Source organism: Thalassophryne amazonica, chromosome 14, assembly GCF_902500255.1.
Source record: "Thalassophryne amazonica chromosome 14, fThaAma1.1, whole genome shotgun sequence".
NCBI lineage: Eukaryota > Metazoa > Chordata > Actinopteri > Batrachoidiformes > Batrachoididae > Thalassophryne > Thalassophryne amazonica.
The window spans coordinates 46,021,176-46,033,293 of NC_047116.1; the positions used below are offsets into that span (position 1 = coordinate 46,021,176).

At 40.7% G+C, this 12,118-nt stretch overlaps 1 long non-coding RNA gene across 1 annotated transcript; it reads left to right on the plus strand.

The window, feature by feature from the left end:
* Positions 1-1,031: 1,031 nt before the first annotated feature.
* On the plus strand, positions 1,032-11,010 carry LOC117524927. The gene is made up of 3 exons (XR_004564906.1): positions 1,032-1,043; positions 10,678-10,681; positions 10,868-11,010. It is a non-coding gene; the product is annotated as an uncharacterized LOC117524927 (long non-coding RNA).
* The last annotated feature ends 1,108 nt before the right edge of the window (positions 11,011-12,118 follow it).

The following is a 12,118-nucleotide window of genomic DNA, read 5'->3' on the forward strand; positions in this document are numbered from 1 at the left end:
GCAATAGTTATTTAAACAAAATTAAGCAGGTGCATAAATTTGGGCACCCTTGTCATTTTATTGATTTTAATACATTTATCACTAATTATTACAACAAAAAATTGTTTCCCCTCTTTGCATCTCTTCTAATGAGTGGCAACATGGGAGCCTCTAAGCAACTCTCAAATGACCTGAAAACAAAGATTGTTCAACATCATGGTTTAGGGGAAGCATTCAAAAAGCTACCTCAGAGATTTCAGCTGTCAGTTTCCACTGTGAGGAACATACTGAGGAAATGGAAGACGACAGGCACAGTACTAGTTAATGCTCAAAGTGGCAGGCCAAGAAAAATCCCAGATAAGCTGAAGTGAAGGATGGTGAGAAAAGTCATAGTCAACCCACAGACCTGCTGCATAGACCTGCAACGTGGTCTTGCTGCAGATAGTGTCTCTGTGCATCGTTCTACTATACAGCACACTTTGCACAAAGAGATGCTGTATGATGCTGTAATGCAGAGGAAGACTTTTCTGCATACATGCCACAAACAGAGTCGCTTGAGGTATGCTAAAGCCAGCTTCATTTTGGAATAAGGTGCTGTGGACTGATAAAACTAAAACTGAGTTTTTTGGACATAACAAGGGGCAGTATACATGGCTGAAAAAGAACACAGCATTCCAAGAAAAACGGTTGCTACCTACAGTAAAATTTGGAGGTGGTTCCATCATGCAGTGGGGCTGTGTGGCCAGTGCAGGTACTGGGAATCTTGTTAAAGTTGAGGGTCACTTGGAGTCCAGTCAATATCAGCAGATTCTTGAGAACAATGTTCATGAATCAGTGACAAAGCTGAAGTTGTGCCGGGGCTGGATCTTTAAACAAGACAATGACCTAGTGATTTCAATTTCGAAGCCTCATGAACCAATGAGCCACTGCAACACAATTGGCTGAAAAATCGACACACTGCTTTGACGCATTTGATACAGTTTGAAGGGTGACATCTGCTGGATTGCTTTGAGAATTACCTTGAGCGAGTGCCCTGACAAATGTTTGCATAATTCATGACTGATGTGGTTTGTTCTTGAAAAATAATAATAATAATAATAAAAAAATGTCATATGTATTATTGTGTCTTTTTAATGTAATAAATAGTCCCTACAGATGCACACATAATGGTTATGAAAGCCTTTATTGTAGACTATATGTAGATTTGTGTTATCATTCCTCAAACTATATTTGGATAAAATGTGACGGGAAAAGTGTGAAAGGCATGCGCTTCTGCAACTGGTGCTTATGTTGCTGTAACTTGTAAATTAGAATGGAGGGGATAGGAGACGGCGATTGTGCAAGTTTCAACAATTTTTATTCAAGAAAAGAATAATTTCAACGGTGCTGGATTTTAATCGGCTCCTCTTCTGCCTCACTACCTCTCCAGCTTTGGAGAAGACCTGCTGGCAAGGCACTGATGTTGCTGGCATCGACAAATATTTTTTTGCAATAGGTCAATTGCCCACTGTTTACCTCCAGAGAAATTTATTCAGGCCTTGGTGAGATTATTCGGCTCATTCTTATCTCAACCCACAAAGACAATAACTGACTTACACATGGACTGAAGCATGCTCCAGTTTCTCCTTTTACCTCTCTTCCTGCCCCCCCGCAGCAGGCCCCCATTCTTCCCAAGCTGGCAGGCGGCGTGACTTCAGTTGCAGCGGCTACCAACACACTCACATCGCATCAATTTGGAAAATGGACTGTTTCAAGTTTAGTGCACATAAACAATGTCAAATGTATATGTGTTGTCCTAATTCTGATGTGTGCCATTATTACGGTAAACAAGTAATAATTGTGGATTAATTGCTGTTTGTATGTGGAATGTGAGTGCGGAAATCTTGATGTTGTAATGACTATGATAATAAAAGCTATCTATCTATCTATCTATAAAGGAAAATCATGTAAATCATTAGGGGTTCCCAAAGTTTTACATACAACTGTATGCACATGTGATTTTTTTTTTAGTTTTTACCTGATTCCATCAAATATTGCCATCGGGTATTGTGAAGGCTTTTCGTCCATCCGTCTGTGCTCAGCATAAGTCCCGACATATTACTACCACAGTCTTGAAATTCACAGGGAACATTCTTGGGACACAGACCTTGGACAAGTTCAAAAATGGCTAACCTTGGCCTATTTTAAGAGATATTTTACGAGGTTAAAAATTCACATTCTGTACCTAATTTTATCGTATGATCTCATGGATGTTAGCATGGTGATGTCACTTCTTGGTGTCGCTAGCTGCAATCTCCACTTAATCTTTGGCTAGAAATAACACTTTTCTCATATACTATGCTGTGAATACTTTCCTGATGCACTGTAAGTGAATGACATCAATATCAGACCCAAAAATGATATTGGATCGGTTCAGGCCAATCTCTAAATTTTAAGAGTCTAATTTGCACACATAGATATGTTCATGCTTGTGTATCTGTACATACAGCATATATGATGCAAACAATACTGGGCAAAGATTTGGCACCTTGACGTTTTGACAAATATGCAGGTTTTGGCATTCAGTTTCTTGAATTTAGTCAAATTTTGAAATGGACATTTCATTTCTTATTTTTTGAATGACTCTAATGAAAATCCAAACATTGCAGTGCTATTAAAATTATACAGTTTTGAAAAATGTGTAATTCAATGTAATTTATTTCATTTATATAGCACCAAATCACAACAAAGTTGCCTCAAGGCACTTCACACAAGTAAGGTCTAACCTTACCAACCCCTAGAGCAAGCACACAGGAGACAGTGGTAAAGAAAAAACTCCCTCTGATGATGTGAGGAAGAAACCTCAAGCAGACTAGACTCAAAGGGGTGACCCTCTACTTGGGCCATGCTACCGACACAGTTGACAATACAAATATACCTGAGATTTTTAGGAGTCCATGATGGAGGTCTGCAGAAGAAGACACCTATTCCCACCTCTGGATGGAGCCACATCTCAAGCAGAGAGAAAAAAACAGAATCAGGCGACAGAAAGACAACAAATATGGCATAATTTGTCAGCATTAAACAACAAGAAAAACAGAAGAAATACTAAGGTGATCGCCAGCCATGAGCCCTAAGCTTCACTAAAAGATCCAAACTTTAGATAAAGTTGAGGCTGCGGCACGCTTCGTTCCCTAATAAAATAAATTTAAAAGGGTAGGTAGCATAGTAACATACTACACCAGTATGTTAATCATACGAATGGGAAAATAAGTGTGTCTTAAGTTTGGACTTGAATGTCTCCACAGAATTTGACTGTTTTATTGATGCAGGGAGATCATTCTACAGAACAGGTGCACAATAAGAGAAAGCTCTGTGACCCGCAGACTTTTTATTCACCCTGGGGACAAGAAGTAGTCCTGCACCCTGAGAACGCAGAGCCCGGGCCGGTACGTAGGGTTTAAGTAGGTCAGCTAAGTAAGGAGAGTCTGTGAATAATTTTATAGATTAGTAACAGAACTTTAAAATCTGATCTCACACGGACAGGAAGCCAGTGAAGAGATGCCAAATTGGGTATAATGTGGTCAAACCTTCTGCTTCCTGTCAAACTCTGGCAGCAGCATTTTGAACCAACTGGAGACCCCTAATGCTGGACTGTGGTAAATCAGAAAATAGAACATTACAATAGTCCAATCTAGAAGAGATAAACGCATGAATTAGGGTCTCAGCATCAGCCACAGACAGGATGGGACGAATCTTCACTATATTTTGCAGGTGGAAGAAAGCCGTCCTTGTAATATCTCTAATGTGGAGGTCAAAGGACAACATAAGATCAAAAATTACACCAAGGTTCCTCACTTTGTCAGTGATGTATGACACACGAGTATCGGTTAAGTGTTAGCTGGTCCAATTGATGCCAATGTCTCAATGAACCAAGAACTATCATTTCAGTCTTGTCAGGGTTTAAAAGAAGGAAATTGCTAGACATTGAGCTTGTCACTGATGCATTAGATGTACCAATTATTTTATGTGGATGTAATATACACACAAATGATGCAGTAACTGCCAGCGGGCGTGCTTGTTTGTGTTCTGCAAAGCAATTTTTATTCATTTGTTTCAATACAGAAAAATAACACCAGGCAAAGATCAATCTGCCATTGTAAGAATCATGGTCTGAATAATGACCCACCTCTCCTCAAAATAAATAAATAAAAACAACAAAGAAAAAACTAAACTATTTATTCAGTGCAAAGCCAAAAGACTGCAACTGCAAATGTTGTCATAGTAACGCATACAGACCTTGTAACATCACACATCATATACAAGAGCCTGTGTTCAATCTCGATGTGACACTTTGCAGAGCACACTGCACTTATAATGTTCACGTTTGCCTTTTCCACAAATCAATGCAATTATATGCAGCTATTGGTGGATGAGTGCTTAGGTGGTCACCAACCACACTTCTAAATAAATACACACACACATCTGACAGACTTCTCCGTCTTTTATGTTTTTTCACCCCCAAAACAACTCACAGAACACAACTGTACACAATCATAGAATTAAGTTTAAACAAGAGCAATCAGAGATTTCTGACATCCATCAATCTGGATCTGATTCACCTCCAAAATTCAGTGGAGTCTTCCATCCATCCATTTTCTTCCGCTTTATCCGGAGTTGGGTCGCGGGGGCAGCAGCTCAAGCAAAGCTGCCACACACCCAGCTCCTCCGGGGGAACCCCAAGGCGTTCCCAAGCCAGTCGAGAGATGTAGTCCCTCCAGCGTGTCCTGGGTCTTCCCCGGGGCCTCCTCCCAGTGGGACGTGCCCGGAACACCTGTCCAGCGAGGCATCCAGGGGGCATCCGGAAAAGATGCCCGAGCCAGTGGAGTCTTCCATGGCCTAATATCTATCTGTGGTGCAAATTTGGTGAGAATCTGTGAAGTCGTTTGGAAGAAATCCTTCAAAGCCTACATAAAGGGAAATCTTGATCCAGAATCCGGATTTGGATCCGGATCACCTCTGAAATTTAATGGGCTCTTCCATGCCCTAATATCTATCTGTGGTGCAAATTTGGTGAGAATCCTTGAAGGAGTTTTGATGTAATCCTTCAAAGCCTATATAAAGTGAAACTTGATCCAGCATCCAGATACGGATACGGATGACCCCCAAAATTTAATGGGGTCTTCCTTGGCCTAATATTTATCTGTGGTGAACATGTTGTCAAAATCTGTGCAGTAGTTTTGAAGTAATCCTGCTAACAGACAGACAGACAGACAGACAGACAAATAAATAAATGCCAATGATTTCATTACGTCCTTGGCGAACGTAACTAACATGAACGTAAGTTCATGTGATGTAATCTTTACGTTTTCCATTTCTTGTTTATTGGCAGTTTAGGCTTGATGATAGTTTGTAGCAAAACTGATGTTTGTGATGTATTTCATGAATTCCCTGACGTGAACAAAACAAGGGCGGCGCAGAAGTACTTTATTTATAGCTACGTTTCCTCCACTCTGTTATGAAAATGCCATTCCTTTCTCATGCTCTTGATCATGACCTGCACAAAAACAGTCAGAATGCAGTCAATGGTTGACTACTTGGGCATGAAGCCAGACTGTTCCGGTCACTGAGCAGCAAGCAGCTGGCGCTGAATCCTGCTAAGAATCATCCTTGCGAGGATGGTTTGTAATGATGCACCTATAATTAAATTATGTAACGTTGTAAAATGTCTAATTTCATTTTTATATTGAAATACTTTGAAAGTGCCATACAAATAAGGGTCAAAATACTCCCCCCCCCCATTTTTTTTTGGGCTGCTTCACGACTACTAAGTTCTCTTTCCTTTTTTTAGTCTGGGTCAGTGGATCCAATACAGATCCACATGTTGATTTAGCAGACGTTTTATTCTGAATGTCGTTCCGGACACAACTCTAGATGTACATGGAGAACGGTGTATAGGCTTCTTTGAAACTGGGATTTTCCACTCAGGAGGCAAATCAGCTAATCACTTGTAACACCATACTGCCAGTATCAGCTGTATTACTATTATTATTATTTGCTTTTTTAAAAATTCACGTTAGGGGTTGGTGGTATAAACTGATGTCTGCCAATCCGTATCTGGATCACCTCCAAAATTTAATGGTGTCTTCCATGGGCTAATATGTATCCATGATGAAAATTTGGTGAGAATCTGTGAAGTAGCTTTGACATAATCCTTCAAAGCCTATATAACGTGAAACTTGATCCAGAATCTGGATCCGGATTACCTCAAAAGTTCAGTGGAGTCTTCTGTTAGCAGGATTACATCAAAACTACTGCACGGATTTTGATGAAATCTTCACCACAGATAGATATTAGGCCATGGAAGACCTCATTAAATTTTGGAGGTGATCTGGATTCGTATCCAGATTCTGGATCAAGTTTCACTTTATATAGGCTTTGAAGGATGACGTCAAAACTACTGCACATATTCTCACCAAATTTGCATCACAGATAGATATTAGTCCATGGAAGACCCCATTAAATTTTGGAGGTGATCCAGATCCAGCTTGGTGGACATCAGAAATCTCGCTGTTGTTAAAATGTGCTATTGTGTTTCCAATTATGTTGAGTAAAAATGGTGTTGCAATATTAAAGTGATTATTCAAACAACCCTGACTTATAACTGAGACTTTACTGGCCATTTCTCATATATCCACCAGTATACTTTAAGAAAACAAACATCAAGAGAAACTCTACTAGCAGATCTAGGCATGACCAGCTGGGTGGAGATAATTAACAGGTTCAGTTAACCAGAACTGAATAAGCACTGGTTAGGATAGAAACATTATTAGCTGTATTTTATGATATTTTAATTGGCTCCAGTTTTAAACAACTAGAAGATTTGAGTTTTGAAACACAAATGACCAAATGAAGCCAATAGAGGCAAAGCGAGACAGATGCGAGGGTGAAGAGGTCACTCGTTCACCCCCTCATACTCCTCTCTTACTTCCATCTGCTCAGAGGCCCTTTCCTCAAAGCTCTGACCTCCCTGATGTTAAACACAAACAGCTTCCCGCCCACCAGGCCTCCATTACCGACTCTGGATCTTTCCTTGTCTCTGTTCTGAGGTGTAGCAACCAACAACAGGCAGAGCCTCCATCTGCAAAAGCTTGAGTAACACAAGCAGACAGGGCCATAACTGTTTGGACAGTGGCACAATTTTCATAATTATATCTCTGTGCATCACCACAATGGTGCTGAAATTAAACAATGTGTTTTTTTTATGTCCCTTTAATTCAAGGGGTTTAAAAAATACTCCATTAATAATGAATGAATGATAATAATGAATAATGAACATTTGTTAATCTGAATGGAGTCATGAGTTTTAAAAAACCGAGTGACCAACAAGAAGGAGGCTAGTGAGGGAAGCCACCAAGATGGCTAAGACATCTTTGAAGGAGCTATAGGCTTCTGTGGCTGTGACTGGAGAAATGGTGCATCGTGCACCATTTGTCTGCCGGATACCCAGATATACAGAGATAATTTTCTTAAAATAAGATGTGAAATTTCAGCTGCAGTTTGACAGAAGACACATGGGAGACATGGCTATGACTGGTGGCGCAACAGCAAAAAGCTGTGCAATGCACAATTTCAGTAACAAAACATCTATTATATAAGCCACTGACCCTGACTTAACTGCTAATCTTTGATCCTGACCGTAGATCCTAATTTCTGATCTTTGATCCAGATCACTCATCTTTGAACATACACACTGGTGTATTTTTCTTTTGCTCGTTTTGCTTCTGTCTTGCTTTTATCCTTATTCTGGAAGTAATAATCAATACTGATTCCAGAGTTAAAGAAAAATAAAATAAAAAGTCAAAGCCAAGATCTGCCCCTTGATTCAGCTACGCACTAAAATTTAGTCAGTACTTCTTTGGCTCAAGCTCTACTTCTCTGGAAAACTTTATTGAAAAAATATCTTCATGTCCTTTTGTGATTTCCTGCTGACTAATAAGTAATAAAAGTAATAAAACATAACACCTGAACAGTACAATAATAGGGTTTCTTTTATAATGTCAAAGGAGAAAGAGTTTCCATTGTGATGTATTTGGGGGAAAGATTTAGGTTTTCCTTTATGACATCATGTGGCAAGAATGTTAGAGGTTCCTTCATGGTTTCATGAAATATTAACTTTATCTTTATGAAACTGTTTGGCAAAATAATGAGTCTCATATATGACGTCATGAGGAAAAACGTGAGTTTCCTTTACAGTACCAGACAATACATTTTATTTATATGGCTGTGACGCTACGCACGCTCTGACTGGCTGATTACCAGTTGGATATTTTCCCATATTGGACCGGTTACCATGACAATCGGTCCACAACACGTATTTTCGTTGCAAACCAGGAAGCTAAAAACACGATTAGAAAAACCAAGCTGAACATGAAGGTACTCCACATATATCTAAACAGCATGGTACAATGTTAAGGTTTTACCTATGATGCTACAGGACAAGAGTGTTAGGTTTGTCTTTACAATTTAATAAGGTACAGAGATGAAGAATCAAAGACAGGATCCAGCCATTGAACACGATCAAAGAAGTGAGAAACAAACACATGAATCAAAGGAATCAGGATCAAATTAAGCTGGGCCAAGGAATAAGGTTCCAAAATTAAGAGCAGAATTTACCCTTGAGCCAGACCAAAGGCCTCCAAATCAAGGCTCAAAGGCAAAGCCAGATTACTGTTTGACACCTCCGCTACTCTGGTGTACAGAAACTGTGCATTCACTATCACCTCACCAGAGGCGATTTTAGACTTCCAGTTTTAGGGGTGCTTAGCACATTTTTAAAATTTTTAAAATCTAGATGTCCAGAAATACAATTTCCCATGATTTCAGAGTGAAAACATTGCTTGTAAAAGCTGCATTCATTAAAATGATAAAAAAAAGCATATTAGCAATGGATAACGGCCCATACATAAAATTCCTGCATTCTGGTGCAGTTTATATAACAAATAATTTAATCTCCTAATGTGGTGAGGGCAAATAGTAATTGGAACTTAGGAGCAGGTCTGAAATATTCAGAGGCTGAGTAAAGTATATCATCCTTGTTTTTATATTAGTCTTATGAGCCTATAGTTATTTTTTTATTTCATCTTAACAGATTATTATGTCATAGTACTTAGTACAGAACACTCACCCTGGTATCAAACAGACGGGTCTCGGCGGCGGGTTGACGAGCGCCAACAGTGGAGTTTCCAGCAGCCGCTGCGGAGTGGCGATCTTCGGCAGTAGAGCTGATGAGTGCGGACAGCAGAGCTTCCAGCGGCTGCCGCAGAGCAGACGGCCCTTGACAACGGGCTGACGAACATTGACGATGGGGTTCTCAAGCAGTGGCCGCAGAGTGGACGAGCCTGGCGGCGGAGCTGATGAGCATAAGCTAAGTTAATCGAGCTAACGGAGCTAGGCTGTGTTGTACTTGGCTGACTTCTGCTGGGAATTTTAGCTTACTATTTTATTTTATTTTATTATTCTATTTTATTATTTTTATTGTTTGTTAAATTCAGAAGTGGGTTATTTTTAGTAGTTTCAGAAACCTTGGGTGTTTTATGAAATCTTGCATGATGTTGGCAGGAAGGGTGGCACTCTATGAGAGCTGTGTTCATAAGCTAGAACAGCTTATTAGCCTAGTGGAGATAGATGTAACTTATGTGCAAGGTTGATGTTGGGCCGGCTGGTGTACCTCCTGGCATCAGCCTAGAAATACCGGCTGTGCAGGACAGTTTTCGGACTATGGTTTGGCGGAGGAAGTCACGTGGGGCTCGGCGGAAGTCACGTGGGGCTCGTTGCCTGGTTGTGGCACCCAAACTACATTTGGCTCTGCAAACTATGAACCGATTTTCTCCCCTGGATGCGCTTGATGTCAGTTTTTTGAGCCCACGGGTGACTTCCACTCCTGTCTCCAGGCTGAAACACCAGGCGTTATTCTGTCACCTGTAAAGTTAGGTTGCAGACACCGGCTGATGTGAAGGGTATTCCTGGGGCCAGAGCTCTTGACATTGTCTCCCACCTCAGGGTAATGATGTTGCAGAAGGGTAAGAAGACTAAGAAGTATGACAAGAGATACAGTCATATAGTAATTCACGTCGGTGCCAATGATGTTAAGATGAAGCACTCAGGAGTCACAAAAATGGATATACAGAGGACGTGTGACCTTGCCAGAAAGATGTGTCGGCATTGATTAGTAGCCTCTGGTCCCCTCTCCTCGCGGGGTAATGATGAGGCTTTTAGCAGGCTGACTTCATTAAATAGGGGGCTGGCACAGTTCTGTACACAGCACAGCTTTAGTTTTATTGATAACTGGCCTTTGCTCTGGGGACGCCGAGACTTGCTGTTGCCGGATGGCCTTCACCCTACTAGGGAAGGCGCCGGCGTCTTGTCTGCAAACAAAGATAGAGCTCTACAGGGACGGTATCATTAGGATTCTACAGTGGGTCCCAGAGCAGGGGATTAGAAACCCTGCGGGGCTTATAAAAAAAATGTGGGGGTGGAATCCATTAGCTCCGCTGGGAATTTAGTGCAGACAACCCATTGTGGTGATAGTGTTTTTTTTCAGGGAGGGAAATTTATCAGGTTGAGACTGTGGCCTGCTTCCACAGATGTGTCCCTAAAAATTATAGAGGGATATGTTGGATGACACTGAAACTGAGGTCGGCCCGCTGGCTGTTCCAGCAATGTCAAATATTTTGTGTCTGTTGCCTACAATCCGTGTGGAATGTTTTAACCTAAACCTACTTCCAGGCACCTTATAAATGTTAATCTAGTACCACCCCTAAACAGTCCATTTGTTAACTCTACTGAAGTCCTTAGCTTGGGTCTCATTAATGTTAGATCACTGCCCTCAAAATCTCTGTTGATTTAGGATCTAATTGTGGATGACCATTTAGACATGATTGGGTTACGTGAAACTTGGCTTAAACCTACAGCTGTTCTTCCCTTAAATGAAGCTTGCCCACTGGCATACACATTTAGTCACGTTTCACGTGGTACAAAGCAAGGCGGGGGTGTTGCTTTTATTTATAAATCTAGGTTTACCTTTTTCACTGTTGGGGGTCACAAATATAATTTGTTTGAGGATCTGAGTCTCTGCTTTGCCCATGATGCTACGTATTATCAGGGTCAGAAGTATGGAAATCAATTGTGTTATTTTGTCACTGTTTATATGCCTCCTGGCCCATACTTTGAATTCTTAGATGAATTTGGCACATTCATCTCCAATTTGTCAACTACTGCGGATAACATTTTCATTATTGGTGACTTTAACATTCATATAAATAAGCCTTCTGATCCCCTCTGCAAATCATTCATGGAAATTGTGGATGCATTGGGATTCCAGCAATGCATTCAGGATTCGACGCACATTAGTGGAAATACCCTGGATTTGGTTCTCGCATGTGGTTTTGCTGTCATAAATATTGACATCTTGCCACTTGCATTGGGGGTCTCTGACCACTCACTTATTAGCACATTCATGCTGCCACTTTTAGTGGAGCAACAACCTTATCTATTATTGCGGCGAAGCGTTAAACCTTCAACTATGATTGAACTCAGAGCTAGACTGCCTGATATTTTAGCTTCATGGTTGAAGAATGCTGAATATGTAGACCCTTTCGTGGCTAGTTTAAATTTAGAGCTCAAAACTATACTTGATAATATTGCGCCCCCTCTATTAAGGCCACGCCTTCAAATAAAAACAACAAAGAAAAAAAAAGGATTTATTCAGTGCAACGCCAAAAGACTTCAACTGCAATCGTTGTCATAGTAACTCATACAGACCATACATCATATACAAGAGCCTGTGTTCAATCTTGACGTGACACTTTGCAGAGCACACTGCACTTATAATGTTCACGTTTGCCTTTTCCACAAATCAATGCAATTATATGCAGCTATTGGTGGATGAGTGCTAAGGTGGTCACCAACCACATTTCTACACACACACACACACACACACACACACACACACACACACACACACACACACACACACACACACACACACACACACACACACACACACACACACACACACACACACACACACACACACACACACACACAGTAAATAAATATCAGCTCTTCTTCATTGCACTAGAGGACGTATAGCTGAGAC